Here is a 13,490-nt window from a genome sequence, read left to right as displayed (position 1 = left end):
CTCCCATTGTAAAGATGAGAAAACTGAGGTTCAGAGAAGGTAAATACCTTACGAATGGTACACAATTGTTAAGAGAAGAGACCATGTTGAAACCCATATCTCTGATACCAAAGCATGTCGTTATAGCCAATATGCTCTACTGTATTCTGCCTGAACCATTCGCTCAAAGTGGAGCTTTGACCCAGAGACTAGAGACAGCTTGGCTGGAGTTGCTTTTTCAGCTTTGACTGAGATGGAGATACACTAGTTCTTGACCCTCACTCAGTAGTAAAATCCCTAGCAATGTGCTACCACCCAGGACAGCCCAATCTCTATAACTGCCTGTCTTTTTTTAACTTTTTATTTTGTAATAACTTTAAATTAATAGAAAAGTTGCAAAACTAGTACAGAGAAGTTCTCATATACCCTTAATCCATTTGCCCCTAATGTTAAACATCTTACATAACCACAGTACCATTAATGAACCCAGGATATTAACATTGTTACAATACTATTAAGCTACAGACCTTGTTTGAATTTTGTCTGCTTACCCATTAATGCCGTGTTTCTCATTGCATTTTGTTTTTCTCCCTCCTCTGTCTCCTCCAATCTGTGACAGTTCCTCAGTCTTCATCTTTCATAACCTTGACACTTTGAAGAGCACAGGTCAGTTGTATTGTAATATAATACAATATAATCTAATAATATATTATAATATAATACAATATAATACAGTTAGAATGTCCCTCAATTTGGATTTGCTGGATGTTTTGTCATGATTACCTTACGGTTATGGATTTGGGGGCAGAACATCACAGAGATGACGTGCCTTCCTAGGGTATTGTCTCAAGCGATGCACATTGTCACTGTCTTATTATTAAGACTATGTATGTCACTATTATTAACCTTGATTAAGGGGTTGTCTACCAGATTTCTCCACTGGAAAGTTACTATATTTTCACTTTGTATTTATTTGGAGATGATATATTTTGAGATCCTCCTGCCAGCCTTTTTAATTTTGACATATCAGCTTGCTAATTTTAGCACAGTTTTTTCCAGTGGAAATGTATTTTAACAGGTGATTACCATGGTTTAAGATATTTACTATAGATATTTTTTGTATTGAATCTGATCAATCCTGACCATCTATGTTTTAAAGACTATATGTATACATGTGTGTGTATCTTTGTCTGCACACATACATATTCAGATCTGCTTTGTGAGCAAGTTGTTTTATAGTTGAAGTATAGCTGATTTATATTCGTTTCAGGTGTACAACATAGTGATTCGATATCTTTAAAGATTATACTCCATATAAAGTTATTATGAAGTATTGGCTATATTCCTTGTGCTGTACATTACATCCTTGTAGCTTATTTATTTTACACCTAGTAGTCTGTACCTCTCAATCCCCTACCTCTATCTTACGCGTCCCCATTGGTAACCGCTAGTTTGTTCTCTGTATCTGTGAGTATGTTTCTGTTTTTCTATATTCATTCACTTGTTTTATTTTTCAGATTCCACATATAAATGAAAACATATAGTGTCTTTCTCCATCTGACTAATTTCACTAAGCATAATACCCTCCAGGTCCATCCCTGTTGTTGCAAATGGCAAAACTTCATTTTTTTTTATGACACTAACTGTTCAGAAGAGGATGGTTGGAGTGGACAAGCAGAGAACAAACCTACCTATCATTGAGAAGGAAGAACAGCCTCTAGGGGACTGGATGAGGAACAGAAAGATGAAGTGAGGATAGTCAAGAGAGAAGAAGTAGAGCCCTAGAGAACTCTGGAAAAAGACTATGAATTGTCCCTGGCCCCATTGTTCAATATTCCCTTGATAATTTAACCCCCACTCACTCATCCTCAAGTTTTAGGAAGACACATTACCTTCCATGTTGAAACTACATTTCCCAGCTAGATGTGGCCCCATAACTAAGTTCCCAACAATAGCATGTGAGCAGCAAGTTCTGGGGGCACTTTATCAGAAGGGCTTTTTCCCTCTACTCTCTTTTCTTCTTCCACCATGATCCTAGAACAGCACTTCTTGTCCATTTTGTATCATGGACTGATTTGGCATGCTAGTGAACCCCCTGAGACCTTAACAGAATGATGCTTTAAATACATAAAGATACAAAGGATTATAAAGGAAACCAGGCATACTGAAATTATAAGAATTATGAAGGAAACCAATCATAATGAAATGCAGTTATAAAATATTTTTTAAATGTATGATACCTTACTCTGTGTATTTCTTTATTGATATATTACATAACAAGATTTAACAACGGATGGGGACTAATGACTAACATGCTTTTAAAGTGATGCATAGAAATGGTAGTTTGAGATAACTGCAGTAACTATAATATGATTTGATAATACATGTGCCTTCCATTGGTGACAAAGTCACTAGTCTGGCTAACATCACTATGGGTTGTTGCCTATAATTGAAGGAAACACAATATTTCTGTTAGAGGTTTTCTAACTCAAGTTCATAGACATCCTAAATTCCATCCATAGACCCCAGATTAGAGGATATTGGAGCAAGAAGACAGAAGGACTGACCCTGCATGACCCATGGAACAAAGCCACCACTTGCTCTGGACTCCCTCCCTATTGATATCTGGACTGTTATTAAAAAGAGAGAAATTTCTATATTGTTTGAACAACTTTGCCATTCTTTTTTCTGTATATGACTCTCAGTTACGATAGCTGAGCTGTACTCCAGCTCACTAGTTCTCAAACTTTTTGGTCTTCAGACCCCTTTACAATCTTGAAAATTGTTGAGGACCTTGAAAAACTTTTTTATGGGTTATGTGTATCAATATTTACCACATTAGAAATTAAAACAGAAATTTTTATTTTTTCATTCATTTAACAATAACAAAACCATTACATGTTAACATCAATAGCATTTTTATGAAAGATAGCTGTATTTTCCAAAACAAAAAAAAATTAGTGAGAAGAATAGGCATTGTTTTACATTTGTGAAAATTGCATTAGTGTCTGGTTTAATAGAAGACACCTGGATCCTCATATTTTATTCTGCATTCAATATGTTTTGCTTTGTTGTTTTGATTGAAGTATATGAAGAATATTCAACTTCACACAGATATGTAGTTGGGAATGGGAGGGGTATTTTAATAGCCATTTGAGATAATCTAGGGTATTTCTTATTGATATTATACTAAAACTTGACAAGTGGTAGTTTCTTAAAAGTTAGTTGTAATATAAAATCTGAAACCATACAAATGAACTTTCATACTCTGTTGCATTAAAATCCATTGGTCTGTCTTGCACTTTGAAAGGCTCTCTTACCCATGCACAATTTTGTCTCATGAATTGGTCATTTTGAAAATATTGGTTCATTGAGTTATGAAGATCTTCCAAATGTTGATGCATCATTAGACAATATGCAAAAATCACACTGGTTAAATTCACCACAGATCTCATCAAAAAAAGTTTTTAAGTATTGGGAAGCTGTCAAGCTCATGGTGGTGGATACAAGTCTTCCACAATTATAATTTTCACTTGAAAGTTCAAATGCTATCATTGGCAACAAATACTGTCAGTTGTTTTCCTTGAAGTGACAGGCTTCCTTAATACAGTCTTAAGGAAATAGCTACCAACCACTATAGCTTGTCTATCAGTCATTCTTTCAAGTAAAAATGGTTTTCTGCAAAAAAGAGGCTAATTCATCTCACAGCTCAAGCAAGCACTTTGTCTTCAGACAACCCTCACAGTTCAGGATGTGAAAAAATAGTTTACATACACTTCCCATTTTGTCCCCCAGAACATTAAAAAGACATGCACTCAAGGGTTGAAATTTGATTAAATTAATTTTGTTTTATTAATTAGTTTAATAAAATTTCTATTTTATCAAAGACATTCGTAAGTGAAACTGACTTTTTAAAAAAATATATACTACAAGGGCCTGGTAGTGAAGAATACAATCGTTACTAGAATTTTGGTATCACAACCTTGATTTGTGCTGAGGTACCAGCAGTTTCACCCTCAGTGCAAATGGCAATACAGTGAAAACGACAAGTAAAATCTTAGTGTTATTATGAAAATAGTTTGACCTGTGGAATGCCTGAAAGAGTCTGAGAGACCCTTAAGGGCCCAGGGACTGGACTTTTAGAACTGCTGCTGTAATTAATACAACCTCCAGGACCTAAAACAGGTGATAAACTGGATGGGAACTGTTCAGGGAAAAGGAACACAGGTGAAATGAGTCAGTATCAAGTTTAATGCTCTGCATATGACCCTGGCCAATGGTCATGACCCTGAAGAAGTACTGTAACAGAGCAGGACCCTATGGGGCCTTTCTGGGACAGAGCGCCCACCACCACCATGTCCTCTGTGACTGCCTCTTGTCTGTAGAAAAATTTTAGCCAAATAATAAATCAGAGAAATGAAAAAAATGCAGAAGCAAAGGAAAGCAGTAAAACAAGACAAAATAATAATACTTTAGCCATTAAACAAAGTCAAAGACCTTTAGTCCCTCCTCAAGGGCTATGGATAATATCCTGAGCCCTATCCTGTGAGCTGTTTTGCAGATACTGAAACTCCCATCAGGTGGAAGAAGTTAATGACCTGATGACCAGACTGTAGCCATGACATAAACTGCTCCATCTTACACAATTCTGAGAACTGGCCTCAAGGAAATGGGAACAAACTGACCCTGGAATTGAAGATTAACTGTACGTAAAACAATCAAGATGAAGCTGATCAGATCACGGCATGACCACTTTCAAGATGACTGTCAGAGCTGCTTGTGCTGTTCTGCATGTAGCCCCCATCCCCACCCCCGCCTGTGCACCCCAAAAGTCCCACTTTAAAAACTCTTGTCCCCAGATCGGCAATGGGGAGTTGGTTCTTTGGGACATGAGTCCACCTTCTCCCCAGGATTGCTGGCTTCCTCAGTAAAGCTATCTTTCCTTCTACCCAACACTTGTCTCTTAGTATTGGATTCTTGAGGGATGAGCAGTCAAACCCAAGTTCAGTAACAGCATGGACCTTGGTTCCACAGGCTGCCCCTGGGCTGGCAGGCACTTGGGTTTCATTAACTTCCCTGTCCTCTCCTGTCACGGCTTTGCCCAGCCAGTAAGCCAGTAAGTCCTCTCAGGTTCTGAGATCTCATAATTTCTCTTGTTTTGTCCATGTAGCATTCCTCCTCACCCCACTTCTTTTCCAGACTGCCTACTTTCTGGAACTGATCCCATCTCCACATCTGTCCAGGTGTTTTGCAGTGGGATGAGTAAGCTTACAGCATGACCCAGCTCTCAGGCTGCAGCTAATCAGTGCAGAGGTGGACCCCAGACTCAAGCTGTGTCCATAACCCTTTGCTGAAAATGTTGACTCTGGGGGTGCAAATGGGTCAGTCTCTCTCCAGATGGCTGACGCTGTAAGATAGAAACCAGTGGTTCTCAAACTAGGCATGCATTAGAATCACCTGGAGGGCTTGTTAAAACAGACTGCTGGGCCCCACCCAGAGTTTCTGATTCTATAGGTCTGGGGTAGGACCTGAGATTTTACATTCTAATGATTTCACAGGTGAGGCTAATGCTGCTAGTCTGGGGACCACACTTTGAGATTGATGTAAAGTTCCAGAACCCTCAGGGATCAAGGGCATGGTTCCCGTTCTAACTAGAGAGGTTGAAAAAAGTATGTCTGGAGAGATAGAGAAAAAGAGAGATAAATAGATAGACAAAGGGAGAGACAGAGGGAGAGAGACAGACATAGATAGAGACAGAAACAGAGACAGACAGACAGCCTGAAATATAGAGGTAAGATTCGTAGATACTATCCTGGTAGTTTTCAAGGGCTATTTCCATTGGTTCCTGAATCTCAGCCACATGCATATCTTTGGGCTCCACAAAATCCCCTGCAGCCTTGGAATATAATAAAATGTGGGTTAAAGTTGGGTTTCTGCCCCGCCAAGTTCAATATCTTCTTAACAGATACACCCTCCCAGAACCATCCCTGCAGAACTGGCTTTTCCCTTAAATTCTATTTGGAACCACAAACCAAGGCAGTGGAAACAGAACAAATGTCATGAAGCTTCTCACAGCCACCAAGACCTCAGCTAAGATCTGCATCAAAGCTGCTAGTTGGTGAAGAAGAGCCCCAAATACCAATAGGATTCTCAGCCACAGCTCAGGGGATAGCATCATGGATGGAAATGCAGGCTCTGGATGAGAATGCACTGGTTTCAACCGCACTCTGCTACTTGCCAGCTGTATATCATGAGCCAATTACTTAAACTCCCTAAGCCTCTGTTTCCTTCTCCATACGGTGAGAATGACAATAAGACCTGCCTCAAAACATTCCTGTGAAAATGAAACAGGATCTGTAGGGCAGCTTAGCACAGCACCTGGCACGGGGTGAGCTCTCAAAAATGTTGATTACAGTTATCTCTTTTTTTTTTTTTGACCACACCACATGGCATGTGGGATCCTAGTTCCCCAACCAGGTATTGAACCCATGCCCCCTGCAGTGGAAGTACAGAGTCCTAACCGCTGGACCACTGGGGAATTCCTATGGTTATTATTAATTATTGTTTCTGGTCTCTTCTCACTGTGATCCTGTATCTGCAGAGCCACATTCATGGATCCTGGTCTCTGATCCCCTGGATTTGGCTTTTAGGCTTGATCTCTCCAGGCTATGTTCTCCCATGTAGGGCTCTTCATCCCAGTTCCAGATCTAAGCAATCTAGCTGATAGATTTACCAGGAGATAATTCTGGCCTCCAAATCATCATGGCTGTTGATTCCATCAAAGGTTGAGAGTCTTCAAGGGAGTGTCCTAGCCCCAACCGTCTGGGCAAGAATTCCAAGACAAAACAAGGCCTGGGAATGGATTTCTGCAAGCTGGTAATAGGAGTCAGCTCCTATGTGACAAGGGACAAAGATGATGGAAGCAAGCTGAGGTGGGAAGAGTTCTGATCCTGGGTTCAGGGGTTATCATGGCTTCTCATGCAGTGTCCGTGGCTTCAGGCATGAGGATCTGGCGTCAGTTAAGAACCTGATAAGGGGGAGATATAGCTCCTGTCAGATAGGACATCAACAGCACCTGCCACTCAACCACGTTGAAATATCAATCTCTGTCTTCAGTTTCTCCTATTTTCAGCTTGCTAGGCCCTGTGCCCTAAAAACCCAGGACAGCCACCTGCTACAGAGCCAACTCCTAGAGTGAGCCAACAGTGATATCCTAACAAGGGAAAACACAGAATAACAGATAACCCAAGTTCTATACCCTTTGGGTATTTCCATCTGTGACCCTCATCTCTGTCATCCTCAGAAATCCTCCTCTCGTGCCCTCATGTGCTTCTACTGCCTCATTCCTCCTCCCCCAGTTCACCTGGCTTCCCGTACTTGCCTTGGTAGCTTGTATCTCTATGTTCCCTGGGACTGCTGGCCATGACTGAATGTGACCCTCCTCCAGGACCAGTGTCTCCTTGACAACCTTCTCAAATTGAGGCTGTGGGTTCTCCCATGATCCCAGCATCCCCCCTGCCTCTTCCAAAACTCCCTCCTCTGAGGTTTTCCCATTCAGCCGTCTCATTCACTCCATGGTCTGAGTTACTGCCTATGTTTTGATGACTACTAAATCTTCATTTCCGTTCCACCTTTGCCTCTGATCACCAGACTCGTATATCTAACTGCCCTTTGAAATCCCTAAAGTTTCCCTGAGGCACCTTCAAATGAAATGCTCCAAACAGAACCCCCTATTCTTAAAGTTGCACACTTAATTTTTACTCCTGTGTTCTGTACTTCAACACACGGCCACATAGCAAGGAGCTGAGGACTTCTGCCAACAACCAACACCAACGTGTCAGCCAAATGAGGGAAGACACCTCGGAAGTGGATCCTCTAACCTCAGTCAAGACTGCAAGTGACGGTCTCGCGAGATCGCGGGCGGCAGCACACGGGGAGGAGGTGGCCTGGTAGCTTCCTCCCAGAGCCGTCTTTGCAGGCTACTCGGATGAAGTTGAAAAGAGCTCGACTAGGTGCTAAGGTGCTAAGAAAGAGAGTGTAAGACAGTAAAATAATTAAATATTTTTACTGAGTCTCTTCAACAGGCCACATTTAAGAGGTGTCTCATAGCCTCTGCTGCCAGAGGCTGGAACACAATGGGTCACACAGGGACACTAGACACCAAGGATGAAGTGGGACCTTTTAACCCATCTTGCCCCAAGTCCTCAAAGTGAAGCCATTGCCCACGAATTGCAGGGGCTCTCCTTGCTCTCCAGTCAGCACCTGCCCCCTCGGAACAAAAGGAAGATATGCTCCAGCCGAGGCTGCAACAAAGAGGACGAGAGGACAGCTAGTGGACCAGGGCATCATGCCACCTCCGAAGAGCCCAGCGGCATTCCAGGAGCAATTAAAAGACTTGGAAGGGGCCAGAACCATAAACTTTTTGAAGCACAAGACCTGGAGCCGACCCAATGGTTCTGAACTTGTCAGGATGCCCATTTTAGAAAGAACGTTTGCAGAGCCATCCTTGCAGGCTACTCAGATGAAGTTGAAAAGAGCTCGACTAGCTGATGATCTGAATGAAAAGATTGCTCAAAGACCTGGTCCTATGGAGCTGGTAGAGAAAAACATCCTTCCTGTAGACTCCAGTGTTAAGGAGGTAATTATAGGCATTGGGAAGGACGACTGTCCTCAAACTCACGGCAATTTGTCATTTGACAAAGACAGAAGTGATGCTTTGTCTCCAGACCGGCCAGCCAGCTAGGAGTCACAAGGGTCAGCCGCATCCCCAAGTGAGCCAAAAGTTAGTGAATTGCCATCCCTTGTGACTACAAACACTCCAGCTCAAGTATCACCTTTCTTGTTTTGACCCCTAAACAGAGGAAGTGCTTTGCTTTTTATATATTAAGGTAATACATTATCACCAGAAGAAAAGTCTGAAAGTGCAGAAAAATATAGATTTTCACATGTTATCCAACCACTGTTAACATTTTCAATAGATTCTTACATTTTACTTCTGTTGTATGTACACATTTTTAACAGTTTTGCAACTTGCTTTAAAATTTTTTCATATAACTTTTTTTGAGATATAATGCACATATCCTAAAATCCACCCTTTTTTCTTTTTAACTATGTTAACCATTTTAAGCATACATTTCAGTAGTGTTACATATGTTCACACTGCTGTGCAACAGATCTCCAGAACTTTTTGTCTTGCTAAACTGAAACTAAACCCATTAAAGTGCATCTCCCCAAGGCTTCCCTGGTGGCACAGTGATTAAGAATCAGCCTGCCAATGCAGGGGACATGGGTTCGAGCCCTGATCCAGGAAGAACCCACATGCCGCAGAGCAACTAAGCCTGTGGACCACAACTACTGAGCCTACGCTCTAGAGCCCGAGAGCCACAACTACTGAAGCCCGTATGCCTAGATCCCATGCTGCGCAACAAGAGAAGCCACCGCAATGAGAAGCCCGAACACCACAACAAAGAGTAATCCCCGCTCACTGCAACTAAAGAAAAGCCTGCACGCAGCAACGAAGACCCAATGCAGCTAAAAATAAGTAAGTAAGTAAGTAAATAAATAAATAAATAAATAAAAAATAAAGTTCATCTCCCCATTCCTCTAGGCCTGGCAACCACCATTCTGTTTCTGTCTCTATGAATTTCACCACTTTAGATATCTCATATAAATGGAACCATACAGTATCTTTTGTGACTGGCTTATATCACTTAACATTATGTCCTCAAGGTTCATCCATGTTGTAGCATGTGACAGGACCTCTAAGTTTTAGGGATGAATAATATTCCATTTTATGTATATATCACATTTTGTTTATCCATTCATCAGTGGACATTGGGCTGTTTCCATCTCTTGGCTGTTGTGAACAGTGATGCTATGTACATGTGTGTGGAAATATCTCTTCGAGACCCTGCTTTTAGTTCTTTTGGGCATATACCCAGAAGTGGGATTGCAGGATCATATGGTTGTTCTATTTTTAATTTTTAAGGAACCTCCATACTGTTTTCCATAGTGGCTGCACCATTTCACACTCCCACTAACAGTGCCGAAGGGTTCCAATTTCTCCTCATCCTTGTCAACACTTGTTAATTTCTATTCTTTTGATAGTGGCTATTCCAATGGTGTGAAGTGATATCTCACTGTATTTTGTTTGTTTGTTTTATTGAAGTATAGTTAATTTACAATGTTGTTAGTTTCAAGTGTACAGCAAAGTGATTCAGTGATTCAAAGAATATATATATTCTTTTTTCAGATTCTTTTCCATTATAGGTTATTACAAGATGTATTGAGTATACTTACTGTGGTTTTGATTTGCATTTCTCTAATTATTAGTGATATTGAGCATTTTTCTTATGCTTGTTGGCCATTTGAATCATCTTTAGAGAAATGTCTATTCAAATCCTTTGCCCTTTTTAAAATCAGGTTTTTTTTCTATTTTTGAGTTGTAGGGGTTTTTTATATGTTCTAGATATTAACCCCTTATCAGATATATGATTTGCCAATACTTTCTCCCATTCCATGTGTCCCCTTTTCACTCTGCTGATAGTATCCTTTGATGAGCAGAAGTTTTTAAGTTTGATATAGTTCCACTTGTGTATTTTTGGTTTTACTGCCTGTGCTTTTGGTGTTACACTAATAAATCATTGCCAAACCCAATGTCATGAAGCTTTTCCCCTGTTTTCTTCTAGGATTTTCATGGCTTGGGGTCTTACATTTGGGTCTTTAATCTGTTTTAATTTCTGTATATGGTATAAGATAAGGAACCAACTTCATTCTTTTGCATGTGGATATCCAGTTTTTCCAACACCACTTGTTGAAAAGACTGTCCTTTCCCCACTGAATGGTCTTGGCACACTTGGAAAGAAAATGTTCAACTCCAATGTACAAGTTTTTCCCATCTGGTTATTTCTCTACTCATTATACCTGCTCTGCTCTCCTTAAGAGATCCGGGTCCACGGAGCTCTCCTTGCCTCCCCCTCTGTAGAATCTCTCAACCCCTTCCTAATTTTATTTCCTTCCTTATCCAGACTAGATCCCATGCTCCATCACACCACATCAACCACTTCTCTGCCGGGACTCTCACTTAGCCTTTACTTTTTGTCTCCAAACTTGGTATTTTCTCCTCCATATGGCTATCGCACACCTATCAGTGCCCTACCCATCCATCTCAGCATCTACCTCCATCTCCCAACGGTTGCTTACCAAGGATACCTACACCTCTATCTCTGATGACTTTGTATGTCTGTGGAGCAGACTCAGCCAGAGTTCACAAGGCAGTCAGTAGTGCCAAGTGCCCTGTAAGCAGCCCTCAACTAATGGTGAGTGAGGAGCTACAGAAAACACCATGTTCTGCATCCACAGTTGATCCTTACCATTGACCAGAAATTCCTCTTTTTTTTTTTGGCCACGCCACGCAGCTTGCAGGATCTTAGTTCCCCAACCAGGGATCGAACCCGGGCCCCAGCAATGAAAGTGCCAAGTCCTAACCACTGGACCACCAGGGAGTTCCAGGAAGTGCCTCTATTTGTGATGACCATCTTTGCCTCTCATGTGCAGTGGCCAGCTCAAGGAATGTCCTCAGTTACCCTCAGTGTCACTCTCTTCCTGCTTGACAGAGAAAGTGGAAAAAATCCAGTAGGAACTACATTAAATTCCCTTTCCTACCCATCTCCTCTGGGGGGAAGAAAAGCACCTTCCTTGCCTCTTTTTCTCACTCATTGGTAGGAAAATTTGTCCCTCCTATCCAAGGTGAGTCTTTCACCTGGATTCTGGATCCCATTTTCTCCCCTTTCATTACTAAAGATCTCAGATCACCCCTGAACTGACACATGTGATGAAAACTTCCCAGTTATCTTAATTTATCTCCCTGTAGCACCTGAAGTGGCTGACCACTCTCTTCTGAAATGACTTCCTCCTTGGTTTCTGTGACATTCCTCTCTTGTAATTTTCCCTCTACATCTCTGGATACCCCCATTTGGTGTTTCCATTAATCAAACACCACTTAAATTTCTCTCCAAAGCACCCACTTCTGTCCCCATCACCACATTGCTAGTCCAGAATACCTCCATCTCTAACCAAGATTACTGAGTGATTCTTCTAGCTGCCTCTTCAGCCTGGCTCGCCCTCCAGCCCAAATCGATCCATGACTCCTTATCAGTTGGGTCTTGTGGATGGCAAGGTTGGTGGCAGAGGTAGGAGGTGCTAAAGCTGGTCCCCTCCCTCACTCTGCTCATCCTGGGAGATGTGAGAGATTTTCCACTGGGGAGCTGCTGCTTCTGTCTTGGAGAAATCTCATCTGCTACAGTTGCACTTGAATACTAGCACTTTTTAGACAATCCCATCTGACTTTCTAACCCAGCAACAACTGTGGAGTACCCCCTAAATTGAATCGTCCTTTTGTCTTGATATCTCACATATCTCTAAATCCCACGCATCAGCTGCAACTTTCTGATATTACTACCCAAGGATTGATACTGATTGGTAACAATTGTGAATTGTTGAATGAATTGTGAACTGTGAATATCCCATTCACATTTGGGATGCTCATGTCTTTCAAGTCTGAAAGAGGAATGACATGCTTCACACAAAAGTGAATGCAATAATAAATATTATATTTTCCCTTTGATTTTGGCCTCCGAGAGTCTCAGAATTAAATTTGTGTTTCAACTTAATAACTCTCCAAAACCCCTATCTGTGGTGTGTACAAAACTTTGTTCTCATTTTCCATTTGTCTGGATCTTAAAGTCTTATTTGGATTTTCCCCCTGATGTATGAGTTCTCTATTGCTGCATACCAAATTACCACAAGGTTAGTGGCTTAAAACAACATGCGTTTATTATCTCTGCTTCTGTGGGTCAGGAGTCGGGCAGAGCTTAGCTGATTCTTCTGCTTAGGGTCTCACAAAGCTGCAGTGTAGGTGATGGTTGGACTGCATTCCTTTCTGGAACTCAAGATCACATAATTGTTTGCAGAATTTAGTTTTGTGCAGATGTTGGACTGAGGTCCCCACTTCCTTGCTGGCCATCAACCAGGGGCCATTCTCAGCTCCATGGAGGCCCTCACGGTTCCTTGTCACATGGCCCTCTCCCAGCCCTCTCACAGCATCACAGCTTACTTCTTCAAAGCCAGCAGGAGAACCTCTCCAGTCTGCAAAGATAGTCTTACACAATGTCACGTAGTCATGGAAGTGGCCATGTTATCACTTTGGCCATCTGATGTAACTTAAGGGAGTAACTATCCCATTGTATCCACAGATCCTGCCCAAACTCAAGGGGAGAAGATTATAGATGACATGTATACCAAGGGGCAGGAATCTTGGGGATCATCTTAGAATTCTGCTAACACTAACCCTAATCTTACATTTTTATTTATTATATTAAAATTTTTTGCATAACTGTATATATTCTGAAATCTATCTCAAATATTTTACAGAATAAGTCAAGAGAACGTCTCATGCTTTATGGTAGATTGATTCTAAAAAGGGCTCACCCCAATTATTCCCTTCCCTGGAT

General features: G+C 41.3%; 2 pseudogenes across 2 annotated transcripts in view; one reads left to right on the top strand and one right to left on the bottom strand.

Annotated features, from left to right (window-relative positions):
- The window catches only part of LOC308617974 (vacuolar protein sorting-associated protein 72 homolog), a 49,620-nt pseudogene extending 42,074 nt beyond the window's left edge, over positions 1–7,546 (bottom strand). Inside the window, exon 1 of the transcript in view lies at positions 7,357–7,546. The product of the transcript in view is annotated as a vacuolar protein sorting-associated protein 72 homolog (transcript). The remainder of the gene's footprint in view (positions 1–7,356) is intronic.
- A 780-nt stretch (positions 7,547–8,326) lies between these two features.
- Positions 8,327–8,827, top strand: LOC308617973 (myocardin-related transcription factor B-like; annotated as a pseudogene). The gene has a single exon. The product of its transcript is annotated as a myocardin-related transcription factor B-like (transcript).
- Positions 8,828–13,490: the final 4,663 nt, after the last annotated feature.

The sequence above is a fragment of the Mesoplodon bidens genome (genome assembly GCF_964165515.1).
Source record: "Mesoplodon bidens genome assembly, chromosome: 5".
NCBI lineage: Eukaryota > Metazoa > Chordata > Mammalia > Artiodactyla > Ziphiidae > Mesoplodon > Mesoplodon bidens.
Note: the sequence above shows the minus strand (reverse complement) of the source record. Positions and strands in the feature narration are given on the sequence as shown.